Here is a 17,096-nt window from a genome sequence, read left to right as displayed (position 1 = left end):
CCGGTTGTGTGAATAGAAATTTTCACAAGTCACACACAGCTCTAACAGCACAGAAAAGCACTTTGCAAAAAAATGCTGAAAATGCCCTTCCGTTCTAAGTATGACATTTACATGGTTTTACAGAAATATCACAGATTAAAAATAGAAGACAGTGCCTTTTAGTAGGGCACAAACCTTGTTCCCAAAAAAGTATATGAGAAAAGTAAGCGACTTTTGAGAAATCTTTCTCAGTTTGGATCCTCCATTATACAGAGATTTACTTCTTTTTCAGTGGGAAGAGACAGCCCCTTACAAGGACAGGGAGGCAAACTCTGGCCCTGGGAACAGAAAAGCAAATGCACCTGAAGTGGGCGAGTTTCAAACTTGGTTGGGGTTTTACACCTGCATCTCTGACCGAAGGAAGTCTCCCCAAGGACTGATGCTTAATTGTGAAACGGTGACACAAATAAGGTTCAGGACAGTGTGATAAATTAGGGAGACGGCTTGATGACTCACCAAGACCACTGGAAAAGCCCCTGTATACGGGCAGAGCATTCAACAGGTGTAAATATGCTCACCTGACTTGTTGTCATGTTAACCTGTTCGATTCGAGGTTGGCAGACCTGTTCTTAAAGGGTCAGACAGTAAATATTTTTCACTCCATGGGCCATACAGAGTTACAACCACTCAATTCCACCACTGTAGTGAGCAACAGTCAGACAATACAGACATCAATGGGTACAGCTGTGTTCCGAGGAAACTTTAATTATGTACAATAAAATTAATAGAATTTTCATGCATCATGACTTGTCGTTCTTCTTGGTTTGATGTTTTGGACCACTTAAAAATGTAAAAACCATCCTTAGCTTGTTGACTGTACAAAACTAGGTAATGGGTTAAATTTGGCCCACGGGCTATAGTCTGCTCACTCCTGTGTGAGATAAGATGAGGCACGGTTAGATTCCATTGCTATCATACCTTACCAAGATTACTTAAAAATGAACCTCCAGGGCTTCCCCGGTGGCGCAGTGGTTGAGAATCTGCCTGCCAGTGCAGGGGACACGGGTTCGATCCCTGGTCCGGGAAGATCCCACATGCCGTGGAGCAACTAAGCTCGTGTGCCACGACTACTGAGCCTGTGCTCTAGAGCCCGTGAGCCACAACTACTGAAGCCCGCGCGCCTAGAGCCCGTGCTCCACAATGAGAGAAGCCACTGCAATGATAAGCCCGCGCACCGCAACGAAGAGTGGCCCCCGCTTGCCGCAACTAGAGAAAGCCCGTGTGCAGCAACGAAGACCCAACACAGCCAAAAATAAATAAATAAAATAAATTTAAAAATAAATAAATAAATAAAGTATTTTTAAAAAATGAACCTCCAGGAAAACATGATGGTTTCTCAAAACATTCAACATACAATTACCAGATGATCCAGCAATTCCATTTCTAGGTATAAAACCAAAAGAACTGAAAGAAGGAACTTGAAGAGATGTTTGCAGCCCAATGTTCTTAGTAACATTATTCACGATCGCCAAAAGATGGAAACAACGCAGATATCCACCGATGGATGAATGGATAAACAAAATGTCGTCTATACATACAGTGGAATATTATTCAGCTTACAAAAAAAATGCAATTCTGACACATGCTGTAACACGGATGAACCTTGAAGACGTTATGCTAAGTTAAATAAGTGAGACACAAAAGGACAAATAATCTAGGATCCCCCTTACATGAAGTACCTAGAGTAGTCAGAAATGGAGACAGAAAGCTGGGGGGCGGGCGGGAATGGAGAGGAGAGGAGAGTTATTACTTAGAGTTTTAATTTGGGAAGATGAAAAAGTTCTGGAGATGGATGGTGAATGCACTTAATGCCATAGAACACTATACTGTGTACTTAAAAGTGGTTAAAAAAAATGGTAAATTTTATGTTACATATGTTTTACCATAGTAAAAAAGATCCCAAAGAAAATGAACCTTCAATGCAAATGTATTTCTTCCAAAGACCCTGCTGTTGGCTACAGACAAACTTAGATCAAAATATCTGTAACACTTAAAATGGGCATCAGCCAATTTACTCTGAAGCAAGTCAAGAATAAATAAATGTCTGCTTTCTTTCCATAAGCCAGAGTCAAACTCTCCAACTGTGAAAAAAAAGTTGTACTCAGTTATCTTCAAACTCAAGGGTGACATTTTGAGATACTTCCCAGTGGAGCAGAGGGCATTCCCTGGGAACAATCTCAGGATCTTGGTAGTTTCTGGAATATGTGAATGTCAGTCAAACCTAGAAATTCTTATGCAGCTTCTGTCCTTGGAGAATTTAGCTTCACAGTGGCAGAATGACACATTTTGGTTAATTAAATTTGTATTGATCTTTGTGGTTGGGAAATGGGATCAATGTTATTGCTAAATCAAGGTTAATCATAAAAGTCATTCAAAAAAATTAACACATTATGCTGTTATATGATGCTCAGGACCGTACTTGTGATTGTTAGCAAAAACTCTAGAAGCCCAAGAAAAACAGCAGGTATTCAGATCTACTTAATCTAGGCTGAATCATTTCTTCCCACCTAAGATGAAAGCTGCAAAGTGAGGAAAAAAAGGGAAATTTAAGCATAATTCTTAGTGGAAGCTGTTTTCCTTATTAGAAAGAAAAGAGTTAAAAAGAATAAGATGATATTGATGCATCTTCTGTCAAAAAGTCTCCCAATGGCAAGTTCACTAAATTCTGATCTCCTACAAGCTTACTTTGTAAACCTCTATGAAAATACAAGGGATTACTGAATGACTTTGGAAACCTTTTAGCCACCTTAAGTTTCCAAAAGGAATCTTTTTTTTTTTTTTTTGGGGCTGTGCCTCTTGGCTTGCAGGATCTTAGTTTCCCCACCAGGGACTGAACCTGGGGCCCCAGCAGTGAGAGCACCGAGTCCAAACCACTGGACCGCCAGGGAAGTCTCAAAAGGCATCTCTCTGACCTTTGGCTTGCTTTCTGTTTGACTGCAAATCGAGCCCCTTTGGACAGGACTGCACTGCCATCCATCTCCCCCGTGAACTCACCCAGCCCCTGGCTTCAAATCCCAAATACGTGTCTCAGGGTCCTGGCCTTCCCAGCTGCACACTCATCCCTGGACCAGCCTGCATGACGCATCCACTGAGAGGTCCCACCAGCATCTCGAACATGGCAGGTCCACAGTGGAACCCTTCACCCACCCACCACCCACACCAACTCGTCCCTCCTCCAGCCCGCCGTCCGAATAAATGACACCTGCCTCCTACTCAGGGTCACGTGTCAGACCCACACTCCTCCAGCCAGGACATCTGCATGTCTGCTGGCACTCCCCGCTAAAGAGTGTCCCAAGTCTGTGCTTTCCTTCCCAGGTCCTCTGAGCTATGCTAGTGGAAAATGAGACTGGGACTTCCCTGGTGGCGCAGCGGATAAGACTCTGTGCTCCCAATGCAGGGGGCCCAGGTTTGATCCCTGGTCAGGGAACTAGATCCCACATGCATGCCACAACTGAGGAGCCCGCCTGCTGCAACAAAGGAGCCGGGGAACCGCAACTAAGACCCAGCGGAAGGGAGGAAGGGAGGAAGGGAGGAAGGAAGGAAGGAAGGAAGGGAGGAAGGGAGGAAGGGAGGAAGGGAGGAAGGGAGGATGGGAGGAAGGGAGGATGGGAGGAAGGAAGGAAGGAGGGAAGGAGGGAAGGAAGGAAGGGAGGAAGGGAGGAAGGAAGGAAGGAAGGGAGGAAGGGAGGGAGGGAGGGAGGGAGAAAATGAGACTGCCTTATGCCTGGAACCCACTTGGAGCCACTTCAATCCCTCCCCCACCAGCAGCCAGCCACCAGTTAGTGCAGTGGGGAAGCCGCTGGAGGGTTAAGTCCAAACACATCACCATTACCATCACATCCTGTAAGGAACTGTCTGGGGGTCCCCTGCACACAGCTCTCACCTCATCTCCTGGTCAGTCGCCTGCCCCCATCTTGCTGGCCTGGTCTCCTCTACGTCCCTCGAGTTTCTAGAGCTCAGTCCCGCTGCCTGCCCTTTGCATGTGCTGTTCCCTCCTCCTGGAACTCTTTTCCCCGGCTCTTCCCAGTTACATCCTTGAGACTTCAAGTCATCAGTCTCCATTTCTTACCTCTAATGTGGAAGCCCTTCCACCCCAGGCCCCTCGGTCACATCACCCTGCTCAGCCTTCACAGCACGCGCTACTACCAAGGCATCTTGTTGATCAGTTCCCCTGTTTACTGCCTGTCTTCCAAGTAGCAGGCAAGCTCCAGCAGGGCACGGCCTCTGCACCCACATGGCTGAGCCCAGAGTGTGTCCAGCTCACCCTCCATCCGCAAAGCTAAGCTTTGTGCCACACGCAACAAAGGTGCTTAATAAACAGCCTAGGACACGGAAAAGCGTATGAACTTAAATTCAGAATACAATACGACGTACTTAACACCCAAACTCCAGTGAAGATGGCATTTTCCTCCTTGATGACTCATGTGCCATTTTCAGGTCTTACAGGGCTTTTATAACAGGCATTAATGACAACCATAAAGCGTGTGCGTGTAAGCCGTGTGGAATCACATCCCTCTAAATTCATATGGTTATGAGTAGGTGCTGGTGCATCCCCGTGCCACCTACATGTAAGAGTTTAATATCAGCATCACATAAAACCGACAACCAGGCTAGTCCGACACATACATAATTACTAGGCTTCACTCTTTGCTGGAAGGTCTAACAGTTAAAAGATAAACGGCAAAAGGTTCTCGTAAAGGATTCTGCCACTCCCAGTGGATGAGCCTGCTGTCTGCTGTCGCCAGCCAGGCACCAATTTACACGTGCACAGCTCAGGAAAGTGACACCAGGAGGCGCAGGGAACTGACACACACTTACCTGTGCTCTCTACTTCCTCCACAGAAGAAACTGAAGGCGGGATGCCCGAGACACAGGGATGGGTGTGCACAGCTGGAAAGCAGCGCTCAGAACCGCCCCTGCCCTTCTTCCCCCACCTCCGGACACACCTGCTCCCAAAGCCAGCCCAAGTTTGCTCAGCTGTCCCTGCTGCTGCAACGACACACTTCATGAGATACCTCACATGATGAAGTACGAGTGCACACAGAGCCTGTTTCTGGTTTTTTGCTGAAATGAAGTTGATGCTCTATGGACAGGGTCAGTGGGAATCATTTTAACAGATGCTGTGAAGTCAGGTGTGGGAAAGACAACCAAGATGAGTGGAAGGCAAGGTGGAAATCCAGAAAGATGCAGAAGTGAGATTTCTGTGCAGGTGTCCTTAAGTTTTCACTAGACACTGGAAACCACAGGAAATACACTATGCGTGTGGATGGTGTCAGACCAAAAGGCAGAACTTCCTGGCGGTGAGTCTTCCTCAGAGCAAAGGTATTGGCAAGATGACTGAATATCCACACGCTTCAGGTTAAAACAACAACAAAAAAGTAAGGTGTGTACGTATCATTTTTTATGATTCCCAGCTTAACTGACTTTTCCAATTAACATGACAATGCTCAGGTCAGATTGAGGGGGGAGGTTTCCAAGGTCCTTTCACACTAAACTGCCTACTTTTATCCCTGTGATAAATATCCATGTACAATGTGCACAAATCAAGAAGTCATTTGTGCTTCCAAATGCCAGGAAGTTCTGATAGTTACCAGTGATTACTCACCCTTTTTGGAGTCCTGAGAAGGCCCAAAATTAAATGGCTATAACTTTACAATACAAAATTAATGCAGTAAATCGCTGTATCACAATATTCCAGACACCCCCAATACTCTGAAGCCCCTTCACAAGACACAAGGGTCTATCTAAATGCTGAATATATAACATAAATAAGAGTATTTTCACTACAACTAGCTTCTTAATATTAGAAAAGGATACACAATGGAATCTGAAGTAAATTCATACTGAAATGAGTAAATCCTGTACTGTGTTGAATATATTCGCTTATACAAATTCATTTACGAAAATTTTATTTAAATGCAGCTATCTGTGAGGTGAGCTATATACCCACGGAACACGATAAATTAAAAAAAAAAAAAACCATCATGCTGATCCTCTACATCTAATCCTTCCCCTCCCCCACCTCTACCTTTACTGACTTACACTCACCTGCCCCAGAGATCATTAAGTCAAAAGGCTTCTGGGCCCCAAGACCAATGGTTTGCTGGTTGCCTCCTTGGGCTCCCATGGTACGCCGTTATGCACTGCCATGAAAGAACCGAAGATCCTCGCATCTGTTTGCATTTATCCATCTGTTCTGGTGGGTCTCAACTGGGATGATGTTGCCCCTGCCCCGGGGGGAACATCTGGCAATATCTGGAGACATTTTTGGTTGCTGTAACTGTTGGGGGGAGAGCTACTGGAATCTACTGGGTAGAAACCAGGGGTGCTGTTCAACATTCCGCAATACAGAGGACAGCTCCCGCTACCAAAAACGTCCAGCTCCAAATGTCAATAGCGCCAAGATTCAGAAACCCATTCTATCATCCTTATGTACCTGGGGAACTTATCTGTTCTTCCTGGAACCAGTTTTCATGTTCTGTACAAGGTGAACCTTTTTGTTCCCTCGCTCCTATGTTGTCTGTAAGACACCTTCATTCTACTGGTAGGAACTTAGTCTTGCTTCTGTCTTTCCCGCATTCAAAGACTCTTCACACTGGACTGGGCAACTAGCATGTCCTCACAGATTGGCAATCCACACAGCTTTGACACTTCTCTCTTCTAAAGCTACCGTCTCATGGGCTTTCCTGGTGGCGCAGTAGTCAAGAATCCGCCTGCCAATGCAGGGGACACGGGATCAAGCCCTGGTCCGGGAAGATCCCACACGCTGTGGACCAACTAAGCCCGTGCGCCGCAACTACTGAGCCTGCGTGCCACAACTAATGAAGCCCGTGCGCCTAGAGTCCGTGCTCTGCAACAACGGAAGCACCGCAACGAGAAGCCCGCGCACGGCAACGGAGAGTAGCCCCCGCTCGCCGCCACTAAAGAAAGCCCGTGCGCAGCAATGAAGACACAACGCGGCCAAAAATAAATGAAATAAAATAAATAAAATAAATCTATTAAAAAAATAAAAAATAAAGCTACTATCTCACAAAAATAACTCTCATGCCCCCACTCCTTCGTTCTCCACAGGTTAACTCCCACTGGGAAACAAATACATTCTCCCAAAAGTTAACAGACTAAAAACACTGTAGATAGGCCACTCAATTTTATGAATTATAGGTCAGATAATACCACTATCAATGCACCATATTTGCTACAAACATTTAGAGCATCAGCTCCATCAAGAGGGAAAAAAGCAAAAGGCAAAAACCCAAGGATGGTCTGAACCTTCCAGATCACAACGAAGCTAGCCTTCCACTCGACCTAGAAGGCACTCTGTCTGTAGTGCTGCACTGTTCTGACCAGAGAACCCATGTCCACTATCAGGGCGGGCTTCGTGGAGGGATGGAGGGGGAGGTGAGAAAAAGAAGACCACATCATCAGACATACATCAACGGGCTAAGAATTTACAAGGCATCTAATTAAAATGCAGTAGACCAACCATCATTAACACTATTTCATCAGAATGTGTGCCATGAGAAGCTGAACCTGCCAGACACCACAAATCTAGCCAATTCAGCCCCAAACAAATTGGTCAAATAAAACACATATGATGTCCTGTAGCTGTCTATGCTGTCTCCCCCCCATCCCATTATTCCTACTGGATTTTAACGGCTCAGTCAGTCAAAACGGTGTCATACAGATGAAGTCCACATTTAAGCACTCATAAATGGGGCTGCTCCCACGTGCACATTAGGGGGATGGAAATCCGCCATAAACGTAAGGAAGTAATTCATCACACACTGGGACCTCACACAGCTGGGTCTATCTGCATTTATCTCCTTAATTTCTACATGGCATAAACCTCCGTTTAACAGTGTGAGTCTCACTGAATGAAAATTCACAGTGGCAGGTCAAGAGGAGCATTTAGCATATACTGGGTAAAAAATAAATATAATGATTTACAAAACTCCCCGGAAAGCAAAATACTATGAAAGGCCTAGTAATACATAAAAGCGTTACATCTGCATAAATTTTAACAGCACTACCACTGTAAGAAAATATAGTCTGAATTTTCCTTATTGGGTCAGAGTATGTTATTAAAACAAAATCAGGGGCTTCTTATTAATCACCTCAATTCTTCTCTAAATCACTATCCACTCCACTCAACCTGCATAACTATAAACTTCTCAGCAGCTTAAAAGAGATCATGCCCAGGGAAAATCATTAGGTTTGCTAATTTCTACACAAACCCCAGGAGGAATCAATTTTTCCTTACACTCTTTCTAACTGGCAACACTAAAGAGTGTTGTGTTGTCTTTTTTTTCAACCCAGTACTATTATATAGAGGGAGGTGGTATTTTATGTATTTGTTGAAAACAAAAAAGAACTTAAATGAACTTTAATTGTCTACTTACATGACTGAAAATTATGAACAAATAATTCAAATTTAAAAATATTCGACCAATACTGAACATTTCTACTGTATTCCTCTTCTGTGGGTGCGGGTGTATGACTGTTAGTATCTGCTCTTTGCTAAATAACGCCCGTATTTAAACATTATAAAGTGCAACATAAGTGCAAATATCAAAGTGATTGCACACGCACTCATTTTTGGTACCGAAACACCCAGTGTGCCATACCTGACCCATATTTTTATCCACTAGAATGTGAGCTTTTTGTCCGGTTTGTTCACAGCTATATTCCCTGCATCTAGAAGAGTTCCTGACACACGTGGTAGGCGCTCAATAAACATTTACTGGTTAGGTGAATTTGTGTTAGTCTGAGAGATGGAGTGAATGCAAATGACCAAAGAGCATAAAAGTTCATCAAGAACTCCGTGTGCAAATATTACGCAATGTGCTATGCGGTGTGGAAGGACCATGGAGATAGAAGACAAAGCCCCTTCCTGTACAAGAAGGCTGCGTTATGAACAACACACACTCGTGTAAAAAGGTAACTCCTAACAGCGCATTAGATGACCTCCAACCTACGATGAGAAAGGCAACAGAGTCACTCCCTTTCATCTTCATTACGTCATGTAATCCTTATAATACGGGGTAGACCATATTCCCACTTCGTGCACAAGGAAAGAGGTCTCTAGCCACCTGGTTAAAACCCGGAGTAAGCGGTGGGCAGGAGACAGGAAGTACTCACAGTTGAGCTTCAAAAGATGGGCCAGGGATGCTCCTTGCAGGAGCCCTTGCTGTACCATATATGACCCTTGTCCCACAGTCTAGAATTTTGCATCTAACGTGTTGCTGTTTTAGTAACGCCACCTTCCCACTAAAGTGAGGACAGGGTCGGCTAGACTACCATTATCCACTTCCCCCCTTCACCCTTTGAGAACAGGACACCTGGATTTTGTGTGGGCACATGGTCACACCCCTTCCAAAAGGAGAAGCTTTCCATGTAACCCAGTTCTGGCCAATGGCTACGAGCAGAAGTCAGAAATGAAACCTCTTGTCTGTGCCCTTAAAGGCAATGAAGTCCCCCCTCCTCACTCCTACTCAAGGACTGGAACAGGGATGTGATGTGAGGGCAGGAGCTGGAGCAGCCATCCCAGACACGAGGTAAGACAGAACATTGGGGCCCCCATTGTGAGGCAGTGCTTTAGGGAACCAGAGTTCCGTCACCCCCAAAGCTATATAAAGTTACATCCCAGGCTACCAGCTGACTTGAATGACTCACCTCTTCACTTCCAACGTACTAGAAAGGTTAAAAGCTGCTAACTGACCTCATATAACACAGAGAGATTCACCATCGAGGAAGAGGGAGTAAAGAAATAAAACTATAGCGACTAGTGACTTCCCTGGTGGTCCAGCGGTTAAGACTCCGTGCTCCCAATGCAGGGGACCCGGGTTCGATCCCTGGTCAGGGAACTAGATCCCGCATGCCACAACTAAAGATCCCTCACGCGGCAACTAAGAGCCGGTGCAGCCAAATAAATAAATAAATATTAAACAAAAAATATATTTAAAAACTATTGGGACTAATGATTTCCTGGTCAGAAACCTAAGTCTTCACAGTGTGTCTTGGAACCAATTTTAATTCTCTGGAACCCTGAGGTGTTTTACCACATAAACAACGCTTGAAAAACATCGCTTTCATCAGAGGAGGCATCCGGCGGAGGCAGCCCTGGGCTTAATTCCTGGCTCTGAACCCTTACTCGTTTCCACAGTCATGGTCAAATTATTCAACCTGTCTGAGACCCTGCATCTTAAGTGTACAGTGGGAATAACCATCTATAGCTCATGGGGATGCCGAGGTATAAGAAGAACAGTGAAGACCGAGGACCTGGCTCCCTTCCAAGTCAGTCTGAGAGCCTGCAGCAGCTAAAACCCTTTGGCTGTGGTCTGCAGGATGGAAGGATCTGGGGACTCTCCAGGCCACGCAATTCCTCTTTAATTGGTTCACGTGCAAAGTTTTAAATTATGTGCCCCAAACATTTTTCGGTGGAGAGAATACGGATTCCGTTTGTCCACAGCTGGAACTGGCACTGCGCGTGTACGTGCACCCATATGCCTTGGGAAACTGAGTTCAAACTGAACGTCTCTGACCTAGAGCCACAGTTTGGAAAGGAACCTGGGAGTGAGCCCTGCTGCTCCCTCCCTTCCTCATTTCTGTGTGTGCTGCACAATGTAGAACCGAGAACACGCCTGGCGTGTAGGAGGAACACACTGAAAGGCAACAGAACCTTGAGTCCTGAGAAGATACTCCTTATTACAGAAGTACGACCATTTCTCCATGCGTTACACCTCATCTGTTGAAATTTGGCAGGAAATGACTCATGGCTAGACTTACCTATTCAACATAACTTTGAGCAAAAAAACACAAACACCATTGAGAAGCCAAATCCATTAAGCTATAAAATGACAGACACTGCACTCCAAAATCATCATAGAGGGACTTTCCTGGTGGCACAGTGGTTAAGAATCCACCTGCCAATGCAGGGGACACAGGTTCTATCCCTGGTCTGGGAAGATCCCACATGCCTCGGAGCAACTAAACCCCTGTGCCACAACTACTGAGCCTGCGCTCTAAAGCCCGTGAGCCACAACTACTGTAGCCCGCGTGCCACAACTACGGAGCCCGCGCGCCTAGAGACCGAGCTCCGCAACAAGAGAAGCCACTGCAATGAGAAGCCCGCGCACCACAACCAAGAGTAGCCCCCGCTCGCGGCAAATAAAGCCCGCGTGCAGCAACGAAGACCCAACACAGCCAAAAAATAAATAATAAATTAATTTTAAAAATTCATGGGCTTCCCTGGTGGCACAGTGGTTGGGAATCTGCCTGCCAGTGCGGGGGACACGGGTTCGAGCCCTGGTCGGGGAGGATCCCACATGCCGTGGAGCAACTGGGCCCGTGAGCCACAACTGCTGAGCCTGTGCGTCTGGAGCCTGTGCTCTGCAACAAGAGAGGCCGTGATAGTGAGAGGCCCGTGCACCGCGATGAAGAGTGGCCCCCGCTCGCCACAACTAGAGAAAAGCCCTCGCTCAGAAACGAGGACCCAACACAGCCAAAATAAATAAATAAATAAATAAATAAATAAATAAATAAATAAATAAATAAATAAATAAATAAATAAATAGCGTTCCCTTTAAAAAAAATTCATCAGCGGTTCTTTTTAACTATCTTTTATATATATATATATATATATATATATATATTTTTTTTTTTTTTTTTTTTGCCACACCGTGAGGCATGCGGGGTCTTAGTTCCCCGACCGGGGATCAAACTCACGCCCCCTATTGCGGAAGCACAGAGTCTCAACCACTGGATCCTCAGCTAAGTCCTTCTATCATTAATTTCTGAATCATCATTTTCCTCCCCTTTCATTAGTTTCATTTCCAAGTTTGGAATGCATTCTTTAGAGAATAAAAAAAAAAAAAAAAGAAATACTGAAACACTCAAAAAAAAAAAACCAGAAATACTGAAACACTCTAAAAGGAGGAACTGAAATAGAATATTTGTAAAGCTTTCTGTGTGATGTTATAAAACAGTGAAAGGAGAGAATAGTAACAGCCAATGACTTCAGAGCAATTAAAAAAACCAAACAATTCCCTCCTTGTCCCCAGTGTATTATGAACCAGCTCAATGCTTCAAAGACAGCGCAGAGCTTGTCACATAATAGATATTCAATTAATTCACTGGCACAACAAAACATATGTCACACGTACACACTCATTCACACATATACACACACCCTTGGGAAACAAAGGCCAATGACAAGTAGAAACAAGTTAGCAAGCTTGCCAATTTATAATTATATATATTTTAAAATCTTTTATTAGCTAACCTAAGAATCTATGCTTTTCCTACAGATGTCATTCTATAAAGATACTGTCTTTTGATAAACACACTAGGAAATACAAGATGAGCTGCATCCACCTACCAGAGTGACATTCAAACACATCAACTCTCCTTAACAAGCCGTCATAACGCTCACAGATACACCACAGCTTTAAGGAAAGGCGTCAAAGAGTTGACGACAGAAGGGTACATGTAGGTATAATCTTAGTAACAAATTAATTTGCTAACTTGCCTTCTTGCTTTCTGGACTTCACTCTTGTTTAATATGCAGCCCTGATAGGCAGATACCCAGTTTGGCTAAGGTCAGGAGACTAATATCCTGGCAAACATCAGAAATGGCCCATTTAGCTGAAACTCTGACACCGCAATCTTTAAAACAGCTGGCATTCACATGAAACCCAGAAAGTGTAATGTTCAAAACAGAACCTGAGAAATGCCTGTAAAGCAGCTTATGTCCAATTCACAGAAAAAGAAATGCAAATGACTGGCAAACAAGATGAAATATTCCACCTCATTTTTTTAAATCAAAGAAATGCAAAAAAAAAAAAAAAAGTGCCTGCATTCTCGGCTCAGTTGACCACAATCTCATGAGCTGCCTGAGAGGCCGGCACCCCTCCCCCATCCCCTGGCAATGCTATACAATTGGCACTACACTTCAGGAAAGCAATTTGGTAATCAGTCTCAAGAGCCCTACAGCTTTATTCCCAGCAATCCATCCTAAAGCAAAAATTGGAAGCAATCTATATCTCCAACATGTGTTAAATCAACTACAGTACATGCACTTGATGGCACAGATGCATGAAAATATTTTCAATAAATGTCAGCGATGATCAAACGCTTACTCTGTAAGGTTAAGTGGAAGAGCCGTATTACAAAGCTGAACATACATTATGTTACATACACATGAATACAGACACTTGGAAGAAAATATACCAAAACGCTGATGGCGAACTGCCATGGGTGGGTTGAGAAGTGGTTTTTTTTTCTCTCTGGACTTGATTGTCTTTTTTCAAATTGCTCATTACAGGCAGCACATTATTTTTAACATCAGAAAAGAGTTATGAAAACCCTGGCCAGCAAGGAATAATGACTAATTCCTCATCTGGTGAATATGAATAAGATAAATAAGACAGCTCTTTACCTATTTACTTCTTTTCTAAGAATATCAATTATGGTTTTCCTTATACAGTGCAGTGTGCTAGGGAAATTCTTTTGTCCTTGAGGTACACACTCAGCCAACACCTCTGAGTCACCTTTTTGAAGTTTTATGATGCCAAAGTCTATAAACACAACATTAAATATTTACGGTTGATATTTGCTGTTTCTAAAAATACACAGAGGAGAAGGTCTCTTAACGAGGCCTCCACTTGACCTTCTCAAGGCAGTCTATTCTGCCGACGTGCTCACAGCTGTCCACAGGCCCTGGAGCTCACTGGGCTGGGGCCTCCTTCCTTTCCAGCAGGCCCAGGTCCTTTCCACCCCAGCTGGGTACTTGGGTGCTTCATAACCCATAGTGTCGTCTTTGGGTCCCAAACCTGCTTATGCCAGTGGAGCTTCATATTGCATTTATGAAAAATAATCAAATATTATATAAACTAATGAGCTAGGAGTACCATCTTTTTTTCCTACCGAAACTACTTCGGATGCTTTGTTATAGACAGATCATCAAACAAAAATGTATCATGAGGCCTCCCTGGTGGCCCAGTGGTTAAGAATCCACCTGCCAATGCAGGGGACACGGGTTCGAGTCCTGGTCCGGGAAGATCCCACATGCCGCGGAGCAACTAAGCCCGTGAGCCACAACTACTGAGCCTGCGCTTTAGAGCCCGTGAGCCACAACTACTGAACCCACGTCCGACAACTACTAAAGCCCGCGCACCGCAACTACTGAAGACCGCGCACCTAGAGCCCGTGCTCCACAACAAGAGAAGCCACCGCAACGAGAAGCCCGCGCACCACAATGAAGAGTAGCCCCCGCTTGCCACAACTAGAGAAAGACCACACGCAGCAACAAAGACCCAACACAGCCAAAAGTAAATTAATTTAAAAGAAATGTATCATGGAAATGCCGGCAGGGTGGACAACACTGAAGAGATCTCGGAAAAGGCAGTAAATCTGCAGATGGATTCTGCACTGAGATGGTTTCACAAATGTCCTTCAAGTCCCACTGCACTTTAAAGAAATCAATACTGCAAACTGTAGAGGGTGCATCAAGGGTACAGTTTGTAAGGGAAGGTGACCCCAAACTAGAATTACTGGATCTCCACTCCAAGAAAAGGCTCTGTTACCTTCTATCAAGCGATGGGTGAATAAACCTGCATTTAAATAGTTTAACTTGAAATCTCCAGGAGGTGAAGCTTCACTGGCTCCCCCTACATTACTGAGGATGGGCTTTGAAAGAACAGTGTACAGAAAGAAAGGGAAAAGCAGTAAACTCGATAGTGAAGAAAGCCGGCCCACGCAACCTTAAGCAGAGGTCAGGTTGAGCTCATCAGAGATAAGTCATGTGAGAGCCCACACCCTTGATGTGACATGACCAGAGGGCGCTCGACCTCTGCAGTCTTCGTTCCCAAAACTCATAACCCCAGTCTGACCACGTGAAACACCTCAGCCAAATCCGAACTGAAGGACATTCTACAAAATTCATGGCCAGTATCCCTCAAAACAATAAGAGCCACAAGAAACAAGGAAAGTCTGAGACACTGTCACAGCCCAAAGGAAAGATGGACACAGGACAACCGAATTCAATGTGGTGTCCTGGATGGGATCCTGGGACAGAAAAAGGAGATTAATGGAAAAAAGGGTAAATCCAGAAAATGTCTGAAATACAGTTGATAAAGTTCTTAAAAACCACATATATGTGTTTCATTTCTTATGATTCCCTGATTTACCCAATGCTTTCTGACGAACTTGCCCGGAGAGGCTACTCAGTCCTCCAGCTAAGACGGCGCAACTGTGATGGAAAGAAGCAGAAGCAGTGGTACCTGCCATCTACACAGTGGCTCACTTCCCTGGGTAGAAAAGCGGCACACATAAATAGATTCACAAACCAACCCCATCTGGGTCAACATCTGTTACTGGGGCAAAACCATCAATAATTCTTTCATAGTTATGAGTCTGCCTTGCTGCAAACCTTCAACACATCACCAATCATTAGCCTTGGCAACCCTGGAGGAAACACACACACAATCCTATCAAGTTGCATTTCCACCATTCAAAATGCCATCTTCTTTAACCTTTATTTTATCAGTATTTTCAGCTTTCCCCCCTTAGGAATTTTTGGCTATCTGCCTTAGCTGGACTTGAAAAGCGGGGAAGATGAGAGTCCATGAGGGAAAAATTAAAGCAAGAAGGGGGATACTGGCCAAGCCCTGGGTCTCAGGGGTGAGGGCCAACAGCTGTAACGGTGGAAACACCGGCATCCCCAAGCTCATGCCAAGGCGACCGGCAACATTTAGGACAAGCTAAGGGCTTCCAATGCAGCACTGCACGTGAATGAACCACCTGGGGGCTTCTGACCATGCAGGTGCTAACAGAATGGACCTGGCTCGGGGCCAGCGCTGCCTTGGGGGCCAACCCCTTCGGGTCCACCTCGTGTCAGCTCCAGTTTGCTATTCAGGAAAGCCACTCCTCTCTCTGCACTGCAGCTGCCTTCTGGAAAACAGAAGCGCTACAAGAGAATCTCAAACCTTGGGATCCTATGAAATATCCATTAAGTCAATCCGAGTATCCAGAATTCACAGAATGAAATTACTGCCCACCAGGTTCATTTCTTTATATCTGATATGCCTTAACTTACTGTTAAAAGATCGTTTGCGGGCTTCCCTGGTGGCGCAGTGGTTAAGAATCCGCCTGCCAATGCAGGGGACACAGGTTCGAGCCCTGGTCCGGGAAGATCCCACATGCCGTGGAGCAGCTAAGCCCGTGCGCCACAGCTACTGAGCCTGTGCTCTAGGGCCCACGAGCCACAATTACTGATCCCGTGCGCCACAACTACCGAAGCCCGTGCGCCTAGAGCCCTTGCTCCGCAAGAAGAGAAGTCACCGCAATGAGAAGCCCATGCACCGCAACAAAGAGTAGCCCCTGCTTGCTGCAACTAGAGAAAGCCCATGCACAGCAACAAAGATCCAGTGCAGACATAAATAAATAAATTTATTTAAAAAAAAAAGAAAAGAACCTACTATATATAGCACAGGGAACTGTACTCAATACTCTGTAGTGACCTATATGGGAAAAGGATCCAAAAAAGAGTGGATAGGGACCTCCCAGGTGGCACACTGGTTAAGAATCCGCCTGCCAATGCAGGAGACACAGGTTCGAGTCCTGGTCCGGGAAGATCCCACATGCCGCAGAGCAACTAAGCCCATGTGCCACAACTACTGAGCCCACGCGCCACAACAACTGAAGCCCGTGCACCCTAGAGCCCGTGATCCGCAACAAGAGAAGCCACCGCAGTGAGAAGTCCGAGTACCGCAACGAAGAGTACCCCCCCTCGCCGCAACTAGAGAAAGCCCGCGCACAGCAACAAAGACCCAACGCAGCCAAAAAATAAATAAATAAATAAGAGTGGATATATGTGTACGTCTAACTGACTCAGTTTGCTCTACACCTGAAACTAACATAACACTGTAAATCAACTATACGCCAATAAACTTTACTCCAATTGTAAATCAATTTTTACTCCAATAAAAATTAAAAAAAGAAAAAAAGACTGCAGCCCAGGACAACATGTTGACTACAACTCATGAGAGACCTTGAGCCAG

The 17,096-nt window shown here is 45.0% G+C and overlaps 1 protein-coding gene across 7 annotated transcripts in view; it reads right to left on the bottom strand.

The window, feature by feature from the left end:
* TBL1X (transducin beta like 1 X-linked) overlaps positions 1-17,096 on the bottom strand; it is a 227,179-nt gene that overhangs the window by 89,985 nt on the left and 120,098 nt on the right. The window lies entirely within an intron of this gene.

This window comes from Eschrichtius robustus, chromosome X (assembly GCF_028021215.1).
Source record: "Eschrichtius robustus isolate mEscRob2 chromosome X, mEscRob2.pri, whole genome shotgun sequence".
Lineage (NCBI taxonomy): Eukaryota > Metazoa > Chordata > Mammalia > Artiodactyla > Eschrichtiidae > Eschrichtius > Eschrichtius robustus.
The sequence above is the reverse complement of the archived record's forward strand: the minus strand, read 5'-3'. Positions and strand labels throughout refer to the sequence as shown.